Source organism: Phoca vitulina, unplaced genomic scaffold (genome assembly GCF_004348235.1).
Source record: "Phoca vitulina isolate PV1807 unplaced genomic scaffold, GSC_HSeal_1.0 scaffold6, whole genome shotgun sequence".
Classification (NCBI taxonomy): Eukaryota; Metazoa; Chordata; class Mammalia; order Carnivora; family Phocidae; genus Phoca; species Phoca vitulina.
Window position 1 is genome coordinate 71,711,812 of NW_022589709.1, and position 27,033 is coordinate 71,738,844.

At 38.9% G+C, this 27,033-nt stretch overlaps 1 long non-coding RNA gene across 1 annotated transcript in view; it reads left to right on the forward strand.

Moving 5' to 3' along the window:
* LOC116632448 overlaps window positions 1-27,033 on the forward strand; it is a 193,580-nt gene that overhangs the window by 123,051 nt on the left and 43,496 nt on the right. Inside the window, exon 2 of the long non-coding RNA XR_004299413.1 lies at window positions 26,820-26,982. This is a non-coding gene — a long non-coding RNA (uncharacterized LOC116632448). The remainder of the gene's footprint in view (window positions 1-26,819; window positions 26,983-27,033) is intronic.

Below are 27,033 nucleotides of genomic sequence, written 5' to 3' on the forward strand. Positions count from 1 at the left end.
ACAGCCTAGCTGGATATAGTATTCTTGGCTGCATATTTTTCTCGTTTAGTGCTCTGAATATGTCCTGCCAGTCCTTTCTGGCCTGCCAGGTCTCTGTGGATAAGTCTGTTGCCAATCTAATGTTTCTACCATTGTAGGTTACATATCTCTTCTCCCGAGCTGCTTTCAGGATTTTCTCTTTGTCTCTGAGACTCGTAAGTTTTACTATTAGATGTCGGGGTGTTGACCTATTTTTATTGATTTTGAGAGGGGTTCTCTGTGCTTCCTGGATTTTGATGCGTGTTTCCTTCCCCAAATTAGGGAAGTTCTCTGCTATAATTTGCTCCATTATACCTTCTGCCCCTCTCTCTCTTTCTTCTTCTTCCGGGATCCCAATTATTCTAATGTTGTTTCGTCTTATGGTATCGTTTATCTCTCGAATTCTGCCCTCGTGATCCAGTAGTTGTTTATCTCTCTTTTTCTCAGCTTCTTTATTTTCCATCATTTGGTCTTCTATCTCACTGATTCTTTCTTCTGCCTCATTTATCCTAGCAGTTAGCGCCCCCATATTTGATTGCACCTCATTAATAGCCTTTTTGATTTCGACTTGGTTCGATTTTAGTTCTTTTACTTCTCCAGAAAGGGTTTCTCTAATAACTTCCATGCTTTTTTCAAGCCCAGCTAGTATCTTTAAAGTGATGATTCTGAACTCTAGATCTGACATCGTACTAATGTCCGTATTGAGTAGGTCCCTGGCAGTCGGTACTACCTCTTGTTCTTTTTGTTGAGGTGATTTTTTCCGTCTTGTCATTTTGTGCAGAGCAGAATAGATTAATGAGAGAACAAAATGCTAGCAGGGTAACAACGTCCCCAGAAAATATACTCTAAACAAATCAGAAAAGACCTGAAGCAGTGGGAAAAGAAAGGGAAAGAGAGAAAAAAGAAAAAGAAAGAAAAAAAGAAAAAAGAAAAAGATAAAGATAAAGATAAAAACAAACAAAAGCAGAACAAAACAAAACAAAACAAAAACAGAATGTGATCAAATATGATCAGGCTGGATTATAGATCAGTGCCACACACTAGATTTTGGGTGTATTTTGGTCTGTTAAAAGAAAGTCCCTCCCAAAATTTTAAAGAAAGAAAAACTTGTATATGTACAAAAATAAGGGTTGATATGATGAAGGGATGGAATATGACTGTAAAGATGGAAATTATAAAAAAAATTTTTTTAAAAAAGGATTTGATAAGTTGTTTGAAAAAAGAAAGAAGAGGATTAAAAAAAAAAAAAAAAAGGGAGAGAATGTGATCAGGCAGGGGAGTAGAAAAAAACCATACACTAGAGATTTAGAGTATATTTTGATCTGTTAGAAGAAACTATCTCAAGATTTTAAAGAGAGAACAACTTATATATATATGCCAAAAATACGGGTAACTACTATGAAGGGATAGAATATGACTTTAAAAATGAAAAATAAAAATGTTTTTTTTTTTAAAAATGGATTGATAAGATGTTGGTTGAAAAAGGGAAAAAGAAAAATTCAAAAAAAAAGAAAAAAGAAAAAAAAAAAGACAGTTAAAAAAATAATTAACTTTGAAAGACTAAAGAATCATGGTAAAAAAGCCATGAATTCTATGTGCAGTGTTCCCCTAGCGCTGGAGTTCTGCCGTTCTCATTGATCGGTAAACTTGGTCTTGGCTGGCTGTTCTCGCTGATCTTCTGGGGGAGGGGCCTGTTGCCGTGGTTCCCAAATGTCTTTGCCGGAGGCAAAATTGCCCGGCCTTGCCGGTCAGGGCTAAGTAATCTGCTCGGGTTTGCTCTCCGGAGCTTTTGTTCCCTGCAAGCTTTCCGTACAGCTTTGGAGGCGGAGAGTGAAAATGGCGGCCTCCCAGTCTCCGCCCCGGCAGAGCCGAGAACTCGGGGTCCTGCTCCTCAGCGAGCCCCCAGAGAAAAGCAGTCAGTCACTCCCGTCTCCCCGGTCTCCGGCCACACTCCGCGCTCACCCGGCCTGTGACCGCGCCTTTCTATCTGGCACCCGACCCCGGGTGGAGTCTCCAAACCAGCAGATCCCCGCGGTGCGCTCCCGCACCTCTCCTCCCGGGGGAAGAAGGTGAGTCTCCCCGGATCTGCCGCTTGTTGGGTCCCTGCTGGAGGAGCAGTGGCCCGACTGTGCCGCGGATCACGGTTTATGGCAACCCCGAGCTGAGAGCCTGCGCCTGGGCTCCGTCTCTCCAGCCGGCTTCCCTGCTCCGACACCTGGGAGCTCTGCCACACTCAGGCACCCCCGGTCTTTCTGTGACCCCGAGGGTCCTGAGACCACACTGTCCCGCGAGGGTTCCACCCCCCACTTCGCCACCAGAGTGACGTCCCTCGGCAGAGCAGACTTCTAAAAGTTCCGATTTTGTGCTCTGCTGCTCTATCACTTGCCAGAAGCGGCCGACGGAGGCCCCTCCCCCGCCGTCTATCCTCCCGAATATCGCCTCGGATTCACTTCTCCGTACGTCCTACCTTCCAGAAAGTGGTCGCTTTTCTGTTCAGAGAGTTGTTGCTATTCTTTTCTTCGATCTCCTGTTGCGTTTGTAGGTGTTCAGAATGGTTTGATCCCTATCCAGCTGGATTCCTGAGAGGAGACGAAATCCAGGTCTCCTACTCCTCCGCCATCTTGCTCTGCATCTAATAATTCTTAATAATTTTTATTTCTGTTGAAATTAGCTACAGTAGATTCTGTTGCCTGCAGTAAGAACTCTGATAGAATCATAAAAGCCTTAACAAGTGGCATCTTTCAAATTTTTGCCAATCTTATGGGCAAAGTGTATTTCATTATTACTCATATGTGTGAATCATGACTTCTCACATCCTTTAGGGGAGGTCGGATCTGAATGTGATATTATCAGTGCCATAGTTTTGCCTCCAAACCAAGTGGCAAACCTATAATGCCTCCTCCCCTTCTTTTATTATTCCTTTAATACATTATTGTTACTAATAAAATATTCTGAGTAAGTAATTTAAAGCTAAGGTGCTAATTACTAATTTGAGTTCATGGAGATATTTTAATTTCCATCTTTATCACATTAAATAATTTGTATGCAAGTACTTTTTATCTATGATAGTCCCATAGTTCAGAGAGATATTTTTTCATATAATCACTTATAAGGAACTCTAACATTTCTTTATTTATTAGACCAAATACAATGTTATAATGAATGCATTGGCATGGCATCATGCCAAATCATGTGAAGAACATGATTTGCTAATCCTTCCTCTTTGCTACCTGGCTAAAATCTCCCTACCAATATTATAGGTGTTTACCAAGCATTAAAAAATGAAGTATGTTAGTGTGAAAATCAGGAAACACTGTTTAATGTTGAATGGGGCAGAAATCTGTCATTTTCAATGGTAAAATCAATCTATAACTTTTCATAAAACAAGCAGTAATGCTCTGAGATACAATGGCATGCTGTTTTCCCCAGTTGTATGTGCAAGTATTTTCAGAAAACCAAATCAAATCAATATTTACTACTTAGAATTATTATTTTAAATTTTATTTTTAAAAGAAAAGAAAAAATAAATAAGTCAGTGTCTTAGCTTGAGTTACCGTAACAAAATGCCACAGACTGGGTGGCTTAAAACAAGTGAAATTTATTTTCGTACATTTCTGGATGCTGGGAAATTCTAGATCTAGCTGCCAACAGATTCGTTCCTGGTAAGGGCCCTCTTCTTGGCTTGCAGATGACTGTCTTCTCACTGTGTCTTTAATTGACCAGGAGAAATTGAGAGAGAAGGAGAGAGAAAGGGAGAGAAGCCTGGGTTCTCTTCCTCTTATAAGAAAGCTTATCCCATGGTGAGAGCCCCATGCTCATGAATTTATCTAAACCTTGTTACCTCACCATAGCCCCACCTCAAAATACAATCACCTTGGGCATTAGAGCTTCAACATATGAATTTGAGGAGGGACACAAACATTCAGTCCCTAGCAGCTAGAGTCTAAGCTGCTAATCCTGAAGAAGGTTTTGAATTTATCCCCAGCTGACCAAAATAATTTAAGTTCCTTAACTTCACTCTGCATTTATTTTCACAATGTATTAAATTAGAGCATATTGGTAAATGCACTTCAGTAACAAATGTCTAATTCTTTATTCAACTTTCATATTTCCAAATGAAATAAATGATCTATTTACATGCATCACTAGACCATCTCGTTCCATGCAAGGACCCAACACAGAATCAACTAATTGTCATCCATGTTTATTCATCGCTCTTAACTCATTTTCTTACAAATAATGAAAATCTAGGATCTTTAGCAAACAAACAATCTTCACCATTAGTTGAAAGCGTGATCTCTTTAACTGTATAATAGAACAATGACAAAAGGGCCCAGCAAAATATATACCTAAGAAAAGTAATTACTAGTTAACTCCATTGTGCCATTCCCATTTTACTGAGACTGAAAAAGCAGGGCAGAGTATGGATTTTAAAGAGCATTATGGAATTAGAAATAGTGGTTGGTATACCAGAGACGTGAGTTTGTCGGTTAAGCAATTAAGTTCAACTTGCCAAGGTCATCCCTGTAATCCTTTCTTTTGGGTTATTTCCCTCTCAGTCTTCCAATCCAGGGTCACCCTCAGCATTTGCCTTCACCAGGATTTTTGAGCTGACATTTAAGCCACCAATATGCTGATAGGGAGGAAAACATACCAAAACCCCAGAACAATAAGTAATTTAAACAATCTAATTTTTACTTGAATTGAAATTATATGCAGAAAAAAACAAAAGCCCAATGCATTACAAAAACACTGTAACTTATCTTTCAGCAAAGACCATGGTGGAAATTATTTGGTGGTTCTCTTAACTTCATGAATATGAGCCACTCAGTATTCAAAGCTATGTCCTACTCAATTTTTACTTTAAACATCACTTTTCCTAACCACCGGGGCTGATTTGATCTTCCTTTCTAGACACCCCACAACACGTTCCACTTCTTTGTATGATTATTTGTAATTATATGTGCTGTGTGATTATACAGTAAATGCCAAGAGGAACAATGACTTCTCTTATTTTCTCAGCAGAGAAATGATTCTCAATAAATATTTGTTAAGTGAAAGAAAGGGACAGACCTGGAAATTCTTTGTAGAGCACCAATTTTACTCAAAGATTTGGGGTGTTTTTAAATTAAAACAAGAACAGTTGTATCATGATATGAAATACAAAATCCATGTGCATTTTCAAAATAGAATTGAAAACTTCTCCCAGCGAATGCTTGCTTTCCTGTCATTAATGCTATTTCAGAGGAAAATTTAATGAAGTATTGATGTGGTGGGTTTGAGTGTGAGGCTCCAGTGATCGGGTAATTGAAGCAAACCAAGTTCAGACATTTCATTATGAAAGGAGAAGTGACTTCCTCCTTCCCATGGAGAAAACAAGAAGAGGCAGAGTAATGAAGTGCAAAGTGTGCCTTAGCAAGTTATTTTAATGCCTCAGATTTTCCAACTGTAAAATGAAAGCATTGGATTGGATGTTCTCCAATGGCCCCTGAATCTCTAAAATTCTGTTGTGCATAAACTCATTTATTTGTTTGTTTGTTTTTTTGCCTACCATTATTCTTACTCCCACAAAGGGGAAAAAAGTAGGGGGAAAAAAGGTAATGATATGTCTTTTTCCTTTCTTAAGCTTCTAAGTGTTGCATTTGTCTTTTGAATGACACCTTTAAACACTGTGTAGTTGGGTTTCTTTCCGTCTTTATGAACTTGTAATCCCATTCATATGTCTAAAGGAGAAAGAAAAGTAGATCAATATCAAACCACAGAAGTACATTTCTATGGATCAGCCACTCAGATATTATCAGCTGAGATGTTATATACTTCATCATCACAACCAGATGTAATGGAAAATATTGACTTCAAACACTACATGGAAAGAGGGAGAGAATTTTGTAACATCCCTCCTGTTACCTCATCTGTTCATTCTGTCTTTCTTTCTTTGGGCTTGACATTTTATCTTTATATCAGAAGTTTTGCAAGACTATGAATGCAGTAATTACAGTAACATTAATGCAATCTCTCAGGGGTGGTTAGATTAAACAGTGGCTATGCCTCCGTACCAAGCAAAGATTATCTGAATGCAAATAAAAGAGAACAAGTCAATGTCAGTGTGGTGCCGAGTAATGATAAAAAATAAGTGGTTGATATTGCAAGCAAAGGAAACTAACATAAAACAACAATTATACTTTTCCCAGTCTGTGCATATTGCCTTGCAATTGCTTGATTCAGTAAAGCTCTATGAAAAGAAAGACTTGTTTTGTTCTATTATAACGAAATGCATTTGTTTTTTAACCAAGTGCATTTAATATATATCGGCTACAAATGGCTTTAAGTTATCAGAGCTGCTTATGTTGTGTCTTTTGTTAATAATAATAAAAATGCCTGCCAAAAGCTACTATGATATACCCTGTGCACAACCTAAAGGTTGGCAAAATAAGAAATTAAAATCAGAACTCCTAAATTCAAAAATCAGGCAACTTGAAGTGTTAGTAAGTCTATTAGAGATAGGAACTCTGGTGCACCGCTGGTGGGAGTGTAAAGTGGTACAATCACTTGGGAGAGCAATTTTGCAATTATCTAGCAGAGTTGAAAATGCAAACGCCTACAAGCCAGCAATTTCACTCCTAGGTATATACCCTACAAAAACAGGTACATGTACACAAAAAACCATGTTTGTAATAGAAAAAGCTGGGGGAGGGGAGCACTAAACATCATTGATAAGGGAGTACATAAAGTCTGATATAGTTCAAAAATGGGATATGATATGGCAGTTGGCATAAAAGATTTTTATGTGTTAAGCTGGATAGATACCATGTTTAGCAAAAAAAAAAAAAAAGGCAAATAACAGAATGCACCACATGTAATAGACCATTTTTGTCAATTTTAAAATCACAAACAGTAATATAATATTTGGTCTCTGGCTACCTAGTAAACTATAAAAATGTGAATTAGAAGGATACCCACCAAGTTCCAAAGAGAAGCTGTCTGTGTGGAGAGGGACTAGGAGAGAGGGACACGGGACTGGGGAGGGATACAAGATACTTCAGCGTTTCCCTTTATGAAAAACAATTTTAGGAACACATATGGCTGAATGTTAATATTAGTTAATTCTGGGGTGAGGACACATGGATGTTTTTATACTATGTACTTTTCTGTATTAATTGCTTTTCCAATAAAAAAAAAACAAGACTTTAGTCACTTTTGGTTTCTCAAGGCAGCTGAAATACTGTATTTCTTGAATTTAAGGAACCACGATTCTATATTTAAATTGTTTAATACACTGTATTTTATTCATTTACAGTGTTTATACTGAATGAGTAAACTAGGGGCTTTGGAAAGCTTTCCATGGAATTTCGGTTTAATTAGGTCCATTTATATGCTTGGTAAACTTAGGCAAAGTAAGTTTTAAACATCTGTTTATACAAGGTACACAAACCAGAAAGCATTTTCTTTGGTTTGTCCATATTATTCTGTGCCAACATGAATATTAACATCAGTTTACAGGATTTTTCCCACTGAGAGATTCAGGGTTAATGTTGCTATGTAAATGTCGCGTGAATCCCATTTTGGAACAATTTATATATCTGCACAAAGTGCAGAAATGAGAGACTTCTAGTCCAGAGGGTCTCATTTAAGTATAAACAATGGGAAAATCACTTTTCATGCCCTGGAGTTTTAACCCCCTCTCTCCTGTTTCCTGTCTGTGCACATTGTCCTGACTGAGCCCCAGGGCCGATGCGGACAGTTACCTAAGGCTCTGCAAGCAGCTGGAAGAGGTCAGGTAAATGCGAGGGAGGAGGAAATGAGCTTTAGCCAAACACAGAACACAGACTTGGGTTCAAATTCTGACTTTGTCATTGACTCATTGCGGGACTCAGCAGACTACTGAATTCCAGCCGTACAGCAAGGATGAGGAGAGCAATACCTCACGGACTGGGTGAGGACTACACTATCCCTTGTGCAGTGCAGCACATGAGTGGTGGCCATTATATTTATCGCTGTCGTTGCAGTCCACACCGCGATCTACAGGGGCTGAATCCCTGTTTCCATTTAGCAGATGCAAAACCACTTCTACCTTGAATGGAATTGGAGAAGGTTGTGTTCCTCGGATGCACCTGCTGCTGCCCTATCAAAGTATAAAGGGCAAAGAGCAACTGGAGCCCTTGTGGAGTATATCATGAATGAGTCTTAACAGAGTTGGGTTTTTTCTTTGTATTTTTTTTCTTTGTTTAGTTTAGTTGCCTTTTTTTTTTTACCTTTTTGTTACTCTTTTAAGTTTTTGTTTGTTTTGTTTGTTTTGGTGGGTGGGAGGGTGTTCTGTGTCAAGAAGGCAAAAACATCTCCTTGTCGTTTGATTGCTCCTTCATTTCTGAGTCCGCTCATACTTTAATCCTCCTGGCTCTCACTTTTTCTTTCTAGTGAATATTGCTCATATTTCAATACAAAGGATCATTTCTTTCATTTACACTTAAGATTGAAAGAGCAGTCGGATAGACTTGTCTCAGGTAGTTTTTAATAATAGCTTAAACCCATGATCTTTTCCAGAATAAGGGCAATAGTTGTAGTATTTCAATAGTGACTTTTCCAAAAAATTTTTTCAATAGTGGAAGTCCTCAAATAGTCTATGAATTGCTCATCCTGGAATTTCAGTATTGTGAGAGGATGGCAAAAGGGCTACTTTTTTTTTTTTAAAGATTTTATTTATTTATTTGACAGAGAGAGACACAGCGAGAGAGGGAACACAAGCAGGGGGAGTGGGAGAGGGAGAAGCAGGCTTCCTGCTGAGCAGGGAGCCCAATGTGGGGCTCGATCCCAGAACCCTGGGATCATGACCTGAGCTGAAGGCAGACGCTTAACGACTGAGCCACCCAGGTGCCCCAAAAGGGCTACTTTTATGCAAAAAGCCTTAATTACCCGCCATTCCAATGCCACACAGGTGCCCAACTCCTACTTTGAGATTGGCCTTGATTCTGGCTTCAACTCGGGATGACCTACAAGTCATCACCTTTCCTTCTCAAGCCCACAGCAGACCTCACTAAGTGGCCACAGCCCCTGGTTGTGACCACCAATCCCTCCCGAAATAGCCCTCCAGAGAGCAACTACCAATCTTAGCTGATAAGGAAATGGAGACCTATTTGTCCTCACTGGTTTAAAAATGTTTTGTTTTGTTGTCTCTTCCCAGTTGTAGAAAAGGGAATGGAAAAATGGATCATTTGAAGAAGAATTAGGAAAAAAAAAAGGAAATTATGGGTTCTTCTTTAGTTTTCTCTAGTAATCCCAAACATTCAGGAAGGTAGAAGGAACTTAAATATGAATTGAAATAATACAGTGATACACTAGTAATATTGGAATGGGCATTATAATGAGTAGGAGAGTGAGAAGGAAGATTATATTTGTTTTAAAAGATAACAGAAAAATTATAAAGCCATTTGCTCTTCCCAGTGGTCTCCTATGATGTTTTAGATTTATTTTAAGCTAGAAATAGGAAACTATTCATAGCATGATGTCATGCTGCATTTATTTCTGGCCTCAGCGGTTGATCATTCAGGAAACACTCTCATGATACCTTCTTGGACAGCATCAAACTGTGCAGTAGTTTTAGGGCCCAGCAAGAGAGATTTAGACGTGACTGAAAGATACTCAGCTCTCCTGACAGGTTGGATTTGGAAAGCGAGGCCCAAAGAGGGAATCCAAGATGATCTTGAAGTTTGGAGTCTCAGTATCTTGGGAGAACAGTGGAACCTGATAGACACAGGACAGTCCGTAGGAGAAAACAACTGTTCTCAGGGACAGAAAGAGTTCAAGTTAAGATTTGCTGAGTCTGAGGGATGTCAAAATGGAGAACATCTTGCGAGTATTTGGCACTACAGGCTTGGCCTTTGAAAGCCTGGGGATAAAGATTTGGAAATCATTGTCCTTGAGCAGATGGTGGAAAGGAGTGTTGACCCATTTCAACTTTATTTATTATCTGAAAAGTATTTTGAAGGGTGCCAGAAACTGCAGAAAGGCAGATCTGGTTCTCCACTGAGTTACAGGGATTATGAAGAAATAAGGAAGAGGCAGCTACAGAAGTTTTGTATGGGGACGGGGTGGGGGGGCAATTTGTAAGTGGGAATCTGGTGGTGAGATGGGAAAATGAGCTTGTGTATGTAGAAGTTTGCAACAGATTGAAAAAAATAGATGCTTATTTTTAGAATGGGAGAGGGAAATGATGACTATGAGAGGCCTCCTAAGGAGCTGGCACAAATGCATTGATGAGGTAGAAAGGGGGTCCGTTGAGACAGCTCAAACCATTCAGGGTCCATTTCTGCGTATTCACATAAAATCAACAAGTCACTGAAAGAAATGATCAGAGAGAGCATAATTGGATATTAGATAATGTGTAAAACATTTAATAAAGGCATTTCAGGCAGTTCAAAATTTACTTGAATTTTTCAGTTATGTGGACACTACTCCTAGTTGAGAAATAAAAATTGTGTTTATTTTGATGGTAAGATGACATACCTTGACCAGTGTTCCTTGGCAACTCCAATATTTACCAAGGACATTTAGCAAACTGGCAATGAAAACACATGGAGATCTGTGAGATTTATCCCAAACCTGGTAAGAATTGTTGTAAATCTAAACCAGGTGATTCTAGCACAATGCAAGTCATTGACCCTCTCAGGCTTTATGAGACTTGAATGTTGAGGAGGAGCTCGTAGAGTGGTGACTCATACTTGGGCAGATTATGTTAAATGGACTTTCCTCTTTAACATTTTAGATACTAGCTACAATTATAGCAATGACAAGAGTGATTTCAATTAACTCTGACTGCGGTCAAATATATTTTACCTTGTGACTCAGAGCATGCTAGTGCATGTACATGCCCACACATAAACTATAACCAAAGTTTTATGAAACAATTCTTAATTTCACCATATGTGCCGCACTTTCCTATTTTATATTCTATTTCCTTTTCTTAAATTTGTCATGATTCTCTAAATTGATTTCACGGCCCCAAAATAAATCATGACTCAAAGTTTGTAAATCATTGAGATGTACAGTGATATTCTCTTATTTTATGGTCTGCTTCAATCTCTCTCTCTCTCTCTCTCTCTTTGTGTGTGTGTGTGTTAATGTTTTTGGTACTTTCAGAACTAAGAGCCAATTCTGATCCTTAGTCTCAGCATATGAGAAGCTATATTATCTCCCCAACTGTAATATTGGTTGTACTGAGTGGATATTAGCTTGACAATAGTGGTCTTACATTTATGTGCATTTTTTCTTTGTGTTTAAGATGATATCTTTACCACAATGGAGTTAGGGCAAAAGACGAGAAAACAGAATTTATTTACGGGTGGCTTAGTGATTACTGTGATTTAATGTTTACAGATGACTTAGTGATCACTAAAACATAATATAATAGAATTATGTTGGTAGAAGAGCTCTAATCCTACAGCTTCATCACCTGCCCTGATTTCATATCCATGACCCAGACCTGGCTAATGAGTACAGTCTAAATATTTGGTTAGTGATTGGTTCAAAAATAGCCTCTTCGCCCAGTCGAGTTAATTAGATCCATTCTGGTGACTGTGAGGAAGGAGAAGTTCTTTTTCCATCTAGGATTGACTAAAAGTGAGACAGAACCTGCCCTCTGGCAGCCATGTTTGCCACCAAGAGGGAAAAACCTGCTTGCGAATGGAACCCACACAAAATCAAACAGAGCCAAGGGTTCAAAAGTCTGAGAATCATCCCTAAGCATATCATTTGAGCCTAAATTTTTGGTTGTACCTGAAGCATGACAGGTCTCAATGACTGCCACTTATAATCTAGTGTCCTGATTAAGAAGAACAAAAGAAGTGAAGAAAAAGTGGTATCCATATTTGATGGCAGCATCATAGGTGATTTTTATACTTTGTTGTTGGTGGTTTTTTTTTTTTTTTCAATAATGTGGATGTGTTAATTTTATAGAAAGTCAAAATAAAAAGGTAGCATTCCTCCAAATGCTCTTTGGAAAGTTGGACTCTGAGTCAATCTTATTTGGAAATAATATTCAAGCTACCTCTCAAATATTGTATTTATAAAATGCTGAAAGGATCTAATTTTATAGTTTGACCACACAAATTTTTCCTCCTTAGTTCCAGCCTCACTGTTTCCATGAACTACAGTCAACAAATACTGGAGCTTTTGTTATCTCCCCAGCAGGCATTTTCCAGAGGGCACTTTCCTGAATGTTGTGGAGAAATGTAAATAAAAGCACTAAATGGAATTACTAACATCTCAAATACACAGAAGCTTGGGGGTAAATGTCTTGGGGGTAAATGTTAAAGACATTTATATAGACATAAAGATATCATTTTAAACACAAAGAAAAAATGCACATAAATGAATACAGAGGAAGAGCATTCAGCAATTACCAGGTTTCCCCCCAGTAGGGGAGCATAGGGTAGAGGAGCAATGCAGGGGTAGGGCAAGAGTCCGTGGTTCCATGGTCATTTTCATGTGTTTGAATCACATATATTTTTAACTTTTTATTTTGAGTAATTATAGATTCACTTGCACTTGCAAGAAATAATACAGAGTAATCACATATATCCTTCTGTAGTCTTCCCCAGTAGTAACATCTTGGATAATTACATAATATCAGTAGGAGGAAATTTACATCCTTCAATTTTATTTTGATTTCTCCGGTATTACATGCACTTGTGTGTGTGTGTATTTAGTTCTGTGCAGATGTATCATGTGTAGATTCTTTTTTGAGGGGGGGATCATGACATTCATTTTATTTTATTTTTTTAATATTTTTTTATTTTGTTATGTGTAGATTCTTGTAGACTTATAATTACCACCACAATCAAGACACAGAACAGTTGTATCACAAGGATCCCTTTTATAACCACACCCATCTACCATGCATCCCCCCAACCCATGGCAATCACTAATCTGTTCTCTGTCTCCATAATTTTGTCATTTGAGACATATTTTTTAGTATGTTTCTCTTATTCTAGAAATTCCTAGAATACTTGAATGTGAAGTTTAAGAAGACACTTAGAACAAAGCTATGCGTTCTACTCTCTTTAGAGAAACCTTTTAACAGCCATCCATGCAGCCTCTCTGTTAATGGAGAGATGGTGGAGGTCACAGCAATAGGTAGTGAGAGGGTGGCTCTGCAGTGTTCTAACTTCGTGACCTCCAAACCTCCGCTGCCTCCTATGTTAAATGGGGTTAACAATTACAATGATCTCACAGAGTGGCTTGAGGTTAAAATGAAATAATGCATGTCGAATGCTGCATGCAGTTAAAGAAAGGACCCGAACCACACCACCTTGCACAGTTATCACGCAACCATACAAAACCAGAATTTTTAGACATGTGTTGCTCCTAGAGAGCTGGACTCTTCCTCTCCCAGATTTTAGTTATTGACCTTAATTTTATTTTCCTATGTCTCCCAGAATAAATTGGATCCTTGTTGCACCTTGTTCTACAGCATTTAGCTCATGTAAGCCAAATCCTGTGCTCACCTCTTCTCCAGACCCCACTTTCTTTAAAGTGACCCCCATATGATTTCTTGAGGACAGAACTGGGTCTACTGTGTCTGTCTTGTTCACCATGATGTCTTCATCACCTAGCAGAGTGCCTTGCCCACGCTTTGTGCTCAAACATGTTTTAATGGACGACATGCTTTGACATTCCTTTATCTTCATGGTTGTCCTATTCTGAGCACTCATCATTCAGCCACTTTCTCTTAAATAATGGTACAAAAATGGTCTTTATTAATCCCTCTCTATAAAGACAAAGGTGATAAGGTGTATCATTTCTGAGCTCCAACAACAAATGGCAATGTATTTTGCTATTTTGAACATGAGAAAAAGAAATAGACCTGTACAAACTTTTGGAGCTAACGTTATGGAGTAATAGAGGAAATGCTCTATTTCTGGACAGGTTTCTAACCTTGTTTATTAAGTCATAGCTAGGTTTTTTGGCTGACTGGTTTGTCAGGTAAACCACTAGATCCTTCCATAGGAGCAGTCACTATAGCATCAATCATTTCTTCCATGTTGGTTAGAATTAAATCCAAAGAAACAATGCCCCATCTGGCCTCCTCTCCTTTTTGAGAAAAGGAATGATCATCAAACCAACTGCAGGACTACCTGATGCCCCCCTCCCACGTAAGTGAGGCTCCAGCAGAAACTTAGAAAATTAAGTTCATCTCTGCCCCATCTCCACCACCATTACCCTAAATCAGGTCAACATTGTCTCACCTGAAAAGCTGGCACCAGCCTCCTAGCTGGTCTCCAGGTCTCCGTTCATACCCCACTCTCACACTCTTCTCCACACTGCTGCTGGCATGGTCTCGCAGAAACAAAAGCCCCAAATATTGTTTCTTCCTTTTTACTGTAGCCTGAGCTGTCACATGCTTCTCACCCATCATTTCCTATGCTCTATCCATTTCCAATGTCTTGTAATAGCTTAATGTATTTGTGTTCTATTTCATCCCTTGATTTTTGAGGAGGTATCCTTTGCCTGAAATAATTTTCATCCAGCTGTAACTTGTCCCTCAGCTTAGATGTTACTGGTCGAGAAGGTCTTCCCTGACCCCAGGTGCAGGCCAGATACTTCTTCTTAGGGCACTTGGACTTACCCCCATTACAACACTCATCATGCTGAGTGGTGATTGCTGTTTCCTCACTGTAAGCTAGGGGTGGGTGTAAGTAAGTTAAGGAGGGATTCTATTTGCTTCATCTTTGAAAACTGAAGGAATTAATTGTTAAAATATTGTGACTCATTTTTATATGATGAGTGAGATGGGTGGGAGGGGAAAGTTTGGTATAAATCTATAACCTTCTAAAAAGAAATATTCCCATTATAAGTATTTTTTGTACACATGCATCACGCTTCAACTATTAGTTCCCAAACTAGTTTTAAGAATCCTTTCTGTCATACAAACATTTTGAATATGATGAAAACAATTTCTGCATGCCTTGTGGGCTTTCCTTAAATGGAGTAAGAACTGTGCATTATCTGCAGTCTTTCCAGTCCAATTATAGACTTTCTGTAGTTGGCAGCTGGACGTTTGAACACATTCCTCCTATAGCATAAAGATCCAAGGAGTTCTGAGTTTGTGATTAGCAAGAGGAATTGTGACTTAAAACATACATCACTCCCAAATGGAACTGAAACATTCAATGTCTCGTTTATTCTGTAGTAAACAATTTTGTTTTCTAACAAGGAACAGTTGCCATCCAACTCATTCTAAATTTCTATGTATATTTCCTTGAACAGAAAGATTTTGTGGCTTTTTTTTTTTTGACTACTTTTCTTTGATGGTGTGCCCAATACCACAAGGTGAAATTAGACACTTCTTTAAAAAGTCTCATTTCAGCTTACATTGTAGCAAAATTTCACATCCTCTCAGAGATGAGTTGAAATGCCTCATCTCCTTATTGAGGATCTTATTGTGTCCTGAATAAAGAAACTGCTATAAGATGAAAGAACTTCAATGAAAAGAAGTTCCAGCAATTTCTCATTTTCTTTTATCTCTGGCAGTTTATGGGGCAAATAATAAAAACTTTACAGATACACAGGGACACACACACACACACACACACACACAAGGGTATTTACTGCAGTATTGTTTGAAAGGGCAAAGAACTGAAAACCAGAATGCCCATTAAAAAATGGTTGAATATATTACAGCACATCTATACTATGGAATATCAGTAACCCTTAAAAAATCAAGTTAGATTCGTATCCACAAATCATGAGTTATTCGAGTGAGAAAATAAGGCTTCAGAATAACATGTATAATACAATTCTTTCTGGGAGCTGTATGGCAAGTTGGGGGAAATTCTCTTCCTATGGGGGAGAGAGAGAGAGGAGGGAGATTTATATGTAGTTTTGAGAACACTGATAAAAGACTGAAATATCCTAAGCTGTTAACAGTGGCACAAAGGTAGGGTTGGAAAAGGTGTATTTCTTCACATGTCTTTGGGCTATTTCATTTCTTACAAATAACATAATATTTTTTTGAAATTAAAAAAAATCTAATGAAAATTTCCAACAGAAAATAAATGATCAAAAAGAAGAGTTAAAAAAAGAGAGAAACCACAACAAACCCGGGCTGTCAGGCTATTTTTCTGCACCCTCCCAGTAGGATAGGATTCCTACAGTGTGCCAGGGGCAGATACCAAAGACACACAGTGAAGCAGGAGGAAAAGCAAAGGGGGAAAAAGGAAGAGGTGGATGAGAATATTGAAGAACAACTGCAGATTTTGTCAAGATTTACAGGCTGCTGAGAATGCCAGTCGTTCATCTAATTCCTATGGGCTGAGCACATTTTAGGTACAAGGGGCCATGGGGGTGCTGCGGATGGGACTGTGAGCAAACACACAGCCACTGCTCAAGTCTGTAACTGGTAGCACAGAGGTAGGGCTCAGATGAGGTGGGGGTGCAGACACTGGTCCAGATCATCATGGCAGCAAGAAAGCGTTCAAGAACAATTTCATTATGGACTAAAGGAATAAAGAAGAAAAAGAAATCCCTATATTGAGTTAAATTGTCAAGTCTTTTCCTGGTTTTTACTAGGATTTTTCATCTGAAGTTTTATTGTCAATCCCTTTTCTAAGCAGATAAAATGCTCACCATAGATCGGATTGTAGGGATGCCACTTGAAGAGAAAGTTGGCGCAGCCACTTTGCAGTAAATTTGAGAAACATCCCGGTGAAAGTGTATCTAGAAACCATGATAATACATTTGTAAAAATATAAAATGAGGCCGTTTGGTGTCCTGGTAATGTTCTAGTCTAACCTGAGTAGTGAGTAAATGGTTGCTCCTTTTATTACTATTTCTTAAACTACACATACACATTTCAGATACTCTCTGTAACATCATACATATGAAAGCCAAAACAACAAAGAAGTAAATTATTTTTGAGCAGAAGTTAACGTTTCCATAATGTATGAATTAAATTTGTATATCAAACTTTCTCGATGACATGTAGCTATAGATGTTCATTTTTCTCTTTTTTTCCCCACTAAATTATGCTGTTTCTACCACAATAATTCATTTAGGCAAACACAGCATGATTTTGAATGAAGTTTCATGGAAATTTTAAACAAAGAGCAAACATTTAACATTAAACTGAATTGATAACATGAATCCTTTAATACATATATACTGATAATATTTTGCTTTAGCAGTGACGAGAGAAATGATAAATATTCTAACAATGTCAAAAACCTTTGAATATTCAGCATGTGAGCAAGTTGTAACTGCTTTCATTTTCTTTTGTAGTGGGGAAAGGTTGTCAGAGAGACCTCCTGGAAGAAGTGACCAACTTCCCCTTGAGAGGTGTTAAATGCTGGCCACACAAAATATACAAAATACCATGTGTTGACAAAGCCAAGTTCATTGCTTGATGCTTTGAGGAGAACACCCCTCAACAGAGCCATAACAGTATCTCAGAGAGAGAAGGACGAAGTTGAGATACTGATTGAGATTTGAGGTCTGGTTTAAGATAGGCCTTTCCATGCAGGAGGTCTAGCTAGGATTGGGTCAACATCATGACAAAATAATTTGGGATTTGTAGAAACAGCAAAGGGAGGAGTTTGAGGCCAGGGTTTCAGAGTCTTGGGCTATAAACTGTTAGTTGATGCTTTCTATTCAACAAATTGATGAATGTGTCAATTCCTGGAATGAACAATAAGGCTGGTTGCAATAATTTTCTTCCTGGGCAAGAGTCTTCTGGAGTAGTGAAATTATGTCGATGAAGATGGTGGAATAGCGAAGTCATGTTAATAATTGCAGGTAGTAAGCTGCATGGAAGATTTCCACTCTCAGTAAGTAGGAAGTCAGAGACAGCAGGAAGGATCCACCCATCATTGCTCCCACACAGCTAGAGACTTGGCATCATTTTGCCCACTGCCTTAGTAGACTTGCTCACTAATGCCAAGAGAAGGTTGAAACTGCTTTGTCATTGTGTGTTTTGTAATCTGACCCTTTCTCTGGGCCTCCATCTGGTCCCCGTTTCAATATTTCTAGGGCTGTGCTAAATCATCCTCTTGGTGCTTCCATTCTCTGACTATAGGCAGGTGGGAGATGGTAGTGGATAAAAGCAAGTGCCCTGGAGTCAGGTGCCGTAGGTTCAAATGCCACCTCTTCCACATAGTGGCAGTGTGAGCTCATGTCAAGTGCCTAACTTCTCAATGTCCCAATGTTCTTATTTCAATAATAGAAATAAGAACAAACCCGATCTTGTTGAGGGAGCTAAAAGCACATTAACTCATCATAACTGCTCATATTTTTCTGGTTGTTGTCATTACTCTTCTTATTTTCACTCTGTGGTATCAGAGGCTAGATCACTTTAAATATTTTAGAATAAGAGAGAGTTTTAACCTATGTATTAATTAACCCAGTATGTGTTCCTGTACATTTAAATCAAATAGAAGAATAGCCAAGCATATAACTGAGAACTCCTAATGTTTAATGTTACTAAGGTAAACATAATAGAATAAAATATTAAAGTTACTAGTTTATATTTTTAAATGATATAATACTATGAAACAAATTTGAGAAATTTTTTTTTTTTTTTTTTTTTTTTTTTTAGTCCTTACAACTGCTCACAGGCATTTAATTGCTGTGGGTTGAAAATGTGGTGAACTGGTCTGATCTTTTTTTTTTCTGTCACGAAAATAAGGTAGTTTTTGTCTGATTTTAACCAACCAGATTTGGGACAGTAGAATTTGGCCAGTTAGTCAAATTCTTTCCTCATTTTGCACCCACCACTTTGAGGTCCAGCTTGCAATTGCACTGTTGTTGACTTGTGGGATCTCTGAATCTTTTTTCCTGCTCTAGAAGGGGCTGAGAGAGCAGCATGGGGGCACTCTGCTGTTGGCTGGGCATCACAGTAAGGTACCATGGCCTGGCTTGCTTTCTGAAGGGCACGGGGGGGCAGTGGAAAATCAGAATGGGGGTAAAATGGAAAATGACTCACATTTTCAGAAGAGCTGGCTCCCTGCAGTAGCAAAATTTTAAAGGATGCTTCTACCGGCATGGCACAGACTTTCTAACTGTATGTATTTATAGCTAGGTGCAGAGGCTGGATTTCTGTTGTGAATTTGTCGAAAAACCATTGTCACCATTAAGAATGAAAACCAGCTGAAACACAAACCAAGTGTCCAAGTCATGGTTCTTTACGTATGTGATCAGGCTTTATTCTCATAGGATAATAAAGAAAAGTTGAAAGAAATGTACATGTATGTTTTCTTATAAACCATAAAGATAATGAGGTAAAACTTGTCAAGTAACTCAATTATACTATTATAGAATATTGGCAATTATTTAGTTAAATCTTCCATCCCAAGCAGAAATTACATCTATAATGATTATCCAGCATTTCGTTGAACATTTATTTCTCCTGTTTTTTTAAAGCTCTATTTATTTGTTTGAGAGAGAGAGAGAGAGACAGAGAGTGCATGAGCAGGGGGAGAGGGTGTGAAGCCAGATGTGGGGCTCGATGCTACAGCCCATGAGATCATGACCTGAGCAGAAACCAGGAGTCGGACGCTTAACCGACTGAGCCACCAGGCATCCCTATTTCTACTTTTAGTAAACTGAACATTTTATAAGCAGCTTTCACTCTTTTTGGCCAATGTAGGAAAGTTCTTCTTATATTAAGACAGAATTTATGGCTAAACAACTTCTACCTTTACTTCTATCTCTGCTTCCTTGAGCTGCACAAAACATACGTAATTGCTCTCTAACTTGATTTCCCCTCAAAAACCCATTCCGTAGATAATTACCGAACACGTATTTTATGCCAGGCTGCAAAGAGCTGGGAGAATAAAACAGAAGTGGTCCCTGACCTCACAGGGTTTGGGGGACACTACCTTATTTTCATCAAGCCTCTTATTTTTCAGGCTTACCATCACTAATCCCTTTTCATTTCCCCCATATAACATATTTCTTACCCCCAGGTCAAACACGTAAGGCAAGAAACATAAAACTGTACACATTCTCCAGATGTGGTTGAACTAATGCAGAGCATGGTGGCATTATTAGCGAATTTATCTTCCATCACTATTAGCGTTGAAAGCAGGCCTCATACACATCTGAGTGCTCAATACATATTTATGAAAGGCTGTGGACACTCCATTCTTTCTCATGTGGTCTCACTGGTCTTAGTTCTTCTATTAACTTCTCATGATGGATACAACCGTAGATTATGCATGATTAAAACAAATGCTTGGGGAATAAATAGTGAACCATATGTGACTTAGAAGTTTCTTAAGATGGTTCTTAAAGAATAAATTAAATCCACCTTAGGAAATTCCTGTGAAAATATTTGCATTCAAGTGAGTCTTCTGCACAGTACAGTGAGGTTTTTAATCTAAATGATGAATAATGTTTCCAACTAAAATGATGAAGATATCTCTGCATTGGTATGTGATTCAGGATAGATTTGTCTACTATCTGTTGACTGGATATGGTTGTACTGAACTAAGGTGATCAGGTCAAAAAATTTCAAAAAAAATGTGCACCTTCTCACTTTGGATCTAGGTTTTAGGAACCGCTATGTTTTTGTTTTGTTTTGTTTTTAAAATTTTATTTATTTATTTGTCAGAGAAAGAAAGCACAAGCAGGGGGTGTGGCAGGCAGAGGGAGAAGCAGGCTCCCTGCTGAGCAAGGAGTCCGATGTGGGACTTAATCCCAGGAGCCTGGGATCATGACACTTAAAGACTGAGCCACCCAGGTGTCCCAGAAACTGCTATGTTAACATACTCTCTCAACCTTTAGAACTCACTCTCTTAGACCACACACACACACACACACACACACACACACACACACAGTATTGACTATAAAGATATTTCAATGTATTATTTCCCATGCCTAATTATGCCTCGGAGAGTAATGCTCAAAGAGGACAGAGACTCCCAATATAAAAGCAGCTGCAAATGCCTCATTTGAGTGTGACCAGCAATTAAAGGCAGACAACTATGAAAAGGTTCTCTGCTGTGGCAATGTGATTCCCTTTAATTGATCTCACCAAAAGACTCTTCTCTACGTCTCTATTTCCCATCCTGGCACGTTGACTACCTATTTTTAATTCAGTCCTTCTTAGATTTCCCAAACAAAAGTAGTTATACTAGTGAATCTTAGCTTTTCCAAACAATAATCTTTATGCTTGGGATTCTTACTCACTAGCTTATGAACTTTTATTTTTTCTATGGTGAATATTATTTAGTTTCAATAGTACTTTTAACATCTTTAGGAACTCCAAATAATTCATTCTGACTTCAATAGAATTCATGACATCATGCAATACAATGCCTATATACTTTTAATTTTTTTATTTTTTTTTGAGAGAGGAAGAGGGAGAGAGAGAATCTTAAGCAGGCTCTATGCCCAATGCGGAGCCCAAGGCAGGGCTCGATCTCACGACCCTGAGATCATGACCAGAGCTGAAATCAAGAGTCAGAAGCTTAACTGATTGAGCCACCCAGGTGCCCTGTCTATAGACTTTTTAAACAGCATGTTGATTCTTCTCTACCAATCATTTATAATATTGACAGAACCAGGCACAGCTCACCCAGCAGGATCTGCTAGATGTGTCTCAGTCAGTTGAATTGATGGTCTGTTCTCATCCAGGGAAAGTTGAACTAACTTTAACATCAAATAACCAATCCGTCCATTACTGAATTTATCAAAGCCTGTGATCCCCAGTGACTATTAAGATGCTCTCAATTAAATGGGCTGGTCAAATCAAAGTCCACTCGTGTAGTGCCTACAAACACGGTCTGTGCTGAAATGACACATTTCCAAAACCCAGAAACAAGTGCTGGGCAAGATGGGGAATAAAATGAGCCTTTGCATTGGGAGTCTGTTCCCTCTGCAGATTAGTCTTTGAGACAGAATTAAAGCATGGGAAATACTGCATAGAAGGAATTCTAGGTATTATGGCATGACAAAAGAGCCTGACCAGCAGTGCAACTCTACCTGTTAGATCTTAATAATCAAAATTATCATTTGTCAAAAAGACAAAGTGTTTATAATTCTTTTGAGTTCTGAAAAAGATATCTCAGTGAGAAGAAACCAATTTTAACATTTCTTTAAAAATTGTTGAATGGCTTTTGTTTCGTTCACTCAGAACTGGGTTATTATGAACGAAGGTATGTCAAAGAACTCATTCTACTTTTGATTTTCCACATGCTCACTCCCCATTATTTCAGGGTAATATTTTAAATTAGCTTGTGTTATACCACCTCTAATATATCAGTTTTATTTGAGAGATAATACAAAATAGCTTCTCTTATTTTACCTTTCTCATTCCTAGTTCAATTCTCTTTTTAATTCACTTTCTATTTGCAGTTGCTACTTGTCACAATCGAACCATAGCTCTTATCATGTAAAAATGAGGATAAGCCTAATTTCTGATAAACTTGAATTTACATAAATATACTTTGCTTTTAAAGCAGGCTGCCCATGTGACTGAGAGCTTCAGGCAGAGACACACTCACGTCAATATTGGTGCTGACAGTAACTGATGGTACCCTTGGGCAGGAAGGAAAAACTGGGAGATTCAGGCTACATGCACATTTTCCATATTAACTCACTGCAAGGCTCCAACCTCATATGAGTGGCAGAACAAGCCTCTTTACAGAAGAAGAGAGCATATTCAAATTTTTTGTTAGTTCTGCAATAACTTTAGAAGTTATCTGGGTCATCACTTCATTTTGCCCTTGGCAAAACAGAGGCCCAAGGAGGAGAAGTGATTTGTCTCAGGTCCCACAGCTGGTTAGAGACAGATTGGGACCAAGAGCCAAGTCTCTACTTTCCCAGTCTAACACATTTTCTACTTCCTAGTTCCTGGTAAGGACAATTACCCCTACCTAAGACACAGTGTGAAGTTCTTTCCTACAGCCCTGGTGCTCATAAAGGCCCGTGAATTGGGCCAGCAGATTAAATGATCTTTATGATATAAAAGTAAGATATCAAAATACCTCCTACATCACTCATACCCTGGCCTTCAGCACACCAATCCTATTGAAAACAATGTTTTTCTAATACCTCTGTAGGCAATGGGAGGAGGCCTAAGCAGAGGATAAGTATGTTGCATGCAAATTTCTTCAGGCCTTCCCTTTGGGTTTCACCAAGAGGTCCTAGCATCATACAATATATAAATGACTGACACTTATTCCCTGCTTTGTGAACACTAGATGTTGACCAGATTTTTCAGAATTGTATGCTCCTTTATAAATTCAGATATTTTAATCCTAAGGTTGGGCTACCATTAACAGTTATGAAAGGAAAGCCTTTGGGATTAGAGACTGAAAGATGAAGAAGACTTCCTCTGGCCCAGAAGAACCAGAAGAGTTTCCTCACCCTGGCAGTTCTACTGGAACTATTGCTAAGCCACCTTGAGGAGTTGACGGTTGATGAGATAACTAAAGAATTTGAATAAAGCTGCAAGCACTACCTATAATATGGCAACTCTGACCTGCCCCATTACACATGTCATGGAAGACAGAATGGTACAGCTCTAAAATCAGACTGATCTGGACTCAGAGCTCAGACCCGTCGCCTACCATCTTGACCTTGGACAAATGACTGAAGAGTCCTAGCTTCAAAATCGATTTTTCAGTGAAATGGAGATGGTAATGCCCATCTTGTCAAACTGTTGTTGAAGGAAATAATGTGCACAGAGCATTCAGCACAGGCCTCATACCAACTGCTTGTTAAATGATAGCTCCCACTATGACACTGAAGCAGTTCATCTCACGGTGTGGAAGAACCTGAACTTTGCAGTCACAGCAGATGACCTTCTCAGTCACAGCAGTGGGGAACCATAGCTCTTTTCCTCAACAGCTCCATGACCTTAGACAAATAACAGTTCTCTAAGCCTCAGTTCACCCATCTATAAAACGGGGACAATGACGTTTTATGGTTTTTGTTTTGTTTTGTTTTATGATTGACTTAAATAATGACTGGTACAGCAAAAAACATCACCAGGGAACCTGGGTGGCTCACTCAGTTAAGCATCTAACTGTTGATTTTGGCACAGGTCATGATCTCAGGGTCATGAGATTGAGTCCTTCATTGGAGTCTGCTTGAGATTCTCTCTCTCTCCCTCTGTCCTGTCCCTCCCCCACCTCTTTCTCAAAACACAACAAAAAAACAAAAGAACCCAAAACCAAAACCAAAAACACATTGCCAAATAGTAATAATGTTATTGCTTTCCCAGTAAATCTTCACTATGAGTTCTGTTAAGTTTTCCCATTTTATGCATGAGGAAAGTAAAGCTCAAAGAGTGTAAGAAACTTGCCCAATATCAAGGTTCTTAAGTGGCTGGGCTGGACCTAAATCACACCCAAACTCAATGCTTTTTCCAACATGCCAACCCCTTCTCCTCAGCTCTGCTCTCACTTGTGTCCAGAGACCCTGTCAATCCACTTCCTCTTTTTTGTTGTTGTTGTTATCAGATTTTTTTTTTCAGGCATAACAAACATTTGGGGTAAAATAATAATATATTAAAAAAATGTTAGTGGCAGTATGAGCTTTTCAGATCATCATCTAAACTGACTTATCTCTCCAGAATTCTAAATTCTCCCCATTTCTTCAACTAATATGACACATGTTAATCTTTGTTAAAGCCTCTGTGTTTGGTTAAGGCTATCCCTAAGTTTTCTTCTGTTTCTCTCATAATGTAGAAATAATAATGGTTATAAGAACATTTTAGTCCTAATCTAAGCCAAGCACATTTAGATAACTTAGTTAATCTAAGACAGATGTGCACACTAAAATAAAAAAATGAAAAATAAAAAGCAAAAGCAAATCGGTACCTAAGAAATTAAATTCATTGGTACAATAAAAAGCAATAAATAAATAAAATTAGTTGTCTCCTACAACTGGTCCAGTTATACTGATAAAGAAAATTTCTGGTGGTAGCAGGAAGGAATGATTTGTGAGATTTCGTTTGCTCTCTCATAGAAGCACAGGGCAGAGATCGTGGTTTAGATGCAGACTCTGGACTTAGACAGACCTGAGGCCAAATGGCGACCCTGCCAATTATTAGCTGTGATCTTGAACAAATTAATTGTTCTTCCTAAGCCTCGTTTTGTCTTGGTAAAACTAATGTAATAAAAACATTTACATTATAAGTCTTACCTGAAGGTTAAATGAGTTGGTCCTGATAAAGTAGATAGCACGGTGTCTATACTCAATACACAGCAGCTATTATTTTTATTAACCCATGTGCTCCAAATTTTATAAAATCTCCTTAGAGTATGGAATGCAATTCCATGATCCAAAGGCACATTCACAGGTCACCAAACCAGTCAATGAATTGTTTACCAGAGTATTTCCCTTCTGCTCTAGACCATTTTGAACATTGTGTCTTTGGCAGTTTAAACAAAGAAAAACCCATGACCCATTAGAAAACTGGTATCAATAGAGCACCAAAACAGCTACTTAAATTGGTGAGCTTGATCAATGAAATGGTAAGTTCACTTCGAAATCAAATTGGGAACTGCACTGAACTTGAACAGTAAACTTGGTTTGAGCAGTTCTCTGGTTGGTTTGACTGATAAAGACCCCATGATTTTTTATTTTGTCTGATACTTTGAAGTAGAAACTCATCTTTCCTGCTTCTCCTTTTGATAGACCAGTCTGGGTATGTAAAACACAATGGCTTTATATTCTGCTCTCAAATTCTGTGGGATTATAAAAAATTCTGTGTATATATCAAACCACCATCAAATGTACCCACACCTAAGGACATCATGGATGATAATCATGCTGTGTAATGCATAAACTTACTCCCATTCCTCTGCTCAGTATATCTGTGAAGAAGTCAGCTTACAGTCTGGGTCACATAGTACATGGAAATATGGGTAATGGTAACTTTAGCCTTTGCCTCCCCAAAACTGGTCCAAGGAGCTGGTCCCCCTTTGCAGAGTGGACACGCACAACTGCTTCCCTTCCTGGGGCCAGTGGTTCCTGAGGGCAGCACAGGAACTGTGTCCAAAAGTGGGAGAATGGAGGGGAAGGCGGTGCTCAGTGCTGCCATCACTACCTCCCTGATTCAGCCTCTTCAATCTGTTCTCCACACTGAAGCCCAAGAAACGATTGATTGATTGATTGATTAAAGATTTTATTTATTTGAGAGAGAGAGCGAGTGTGAGTTGGGGGAGAGCGAAGGGAGAGGGAGAAGCAGACTCCCCGCTGAGCAGGGAGCCCGATGCAGGGCTCAGTCCCAGGGGCTCAAACCCTGATATCATGACCTGAGCCAAAGGCAGGTGCCTAACCAACTGAGCCACCCAGGTGCCCCCCAAGAGAACATTTAAAATGCAAATATTATCAAATCATTTCCCTGCTGAACACCCCTTGGCAGCCTCCCATTACTCTAACGATCAAGTTCAAAGTTCCACAAGTGACGCTCTAGACCCTTCCTCATCTGAAGCCTACCACCTAGAAGGGCTCGTGTCCACCTCACCAACATATTGCAGGCATGCTGCCCAGTGTTAGGTTCTCCAGCCCCCTCTAGGCACACATGGTCCATTCTCTCTACACAGAATGCTCTCCTTTTCTGCACCCCAACTTTCTCACCAGCTAGCCCCTACAGGCCTCAGGATAGCCACTTCTATTTCCATTAAAAGCTTTCCTGATTCTCCCAGACCAGATGTGGCTCCCCCTTAGCCATCTGTACTTCTTTGAAGCTCTTATTACAAGTATGATCAATGAGGTATATGATAATTGCTAAATATCCATTTCCTCACCAGAATGTAAGCACCATGACTGTTTCTGGTTCACCTCTCTGTTCTCAGCTCCTGGCACAGCTCCTGTTTGGTTCAGCACCCAGCATGTCACTTCTCACCATGCTCTACAAGAATGGGCTAAGTGGACGAAGGAATTAGTGAAGGGATGGAAGGATGAACAGTATACCCTGAGAGGAGCCTCCACCTCCTCTCCCAGATCCAGACTTTGCAGGTAAGACTTGAACATAGGCTTGATTACTGGGGTAGGTTTGCATCATGACGC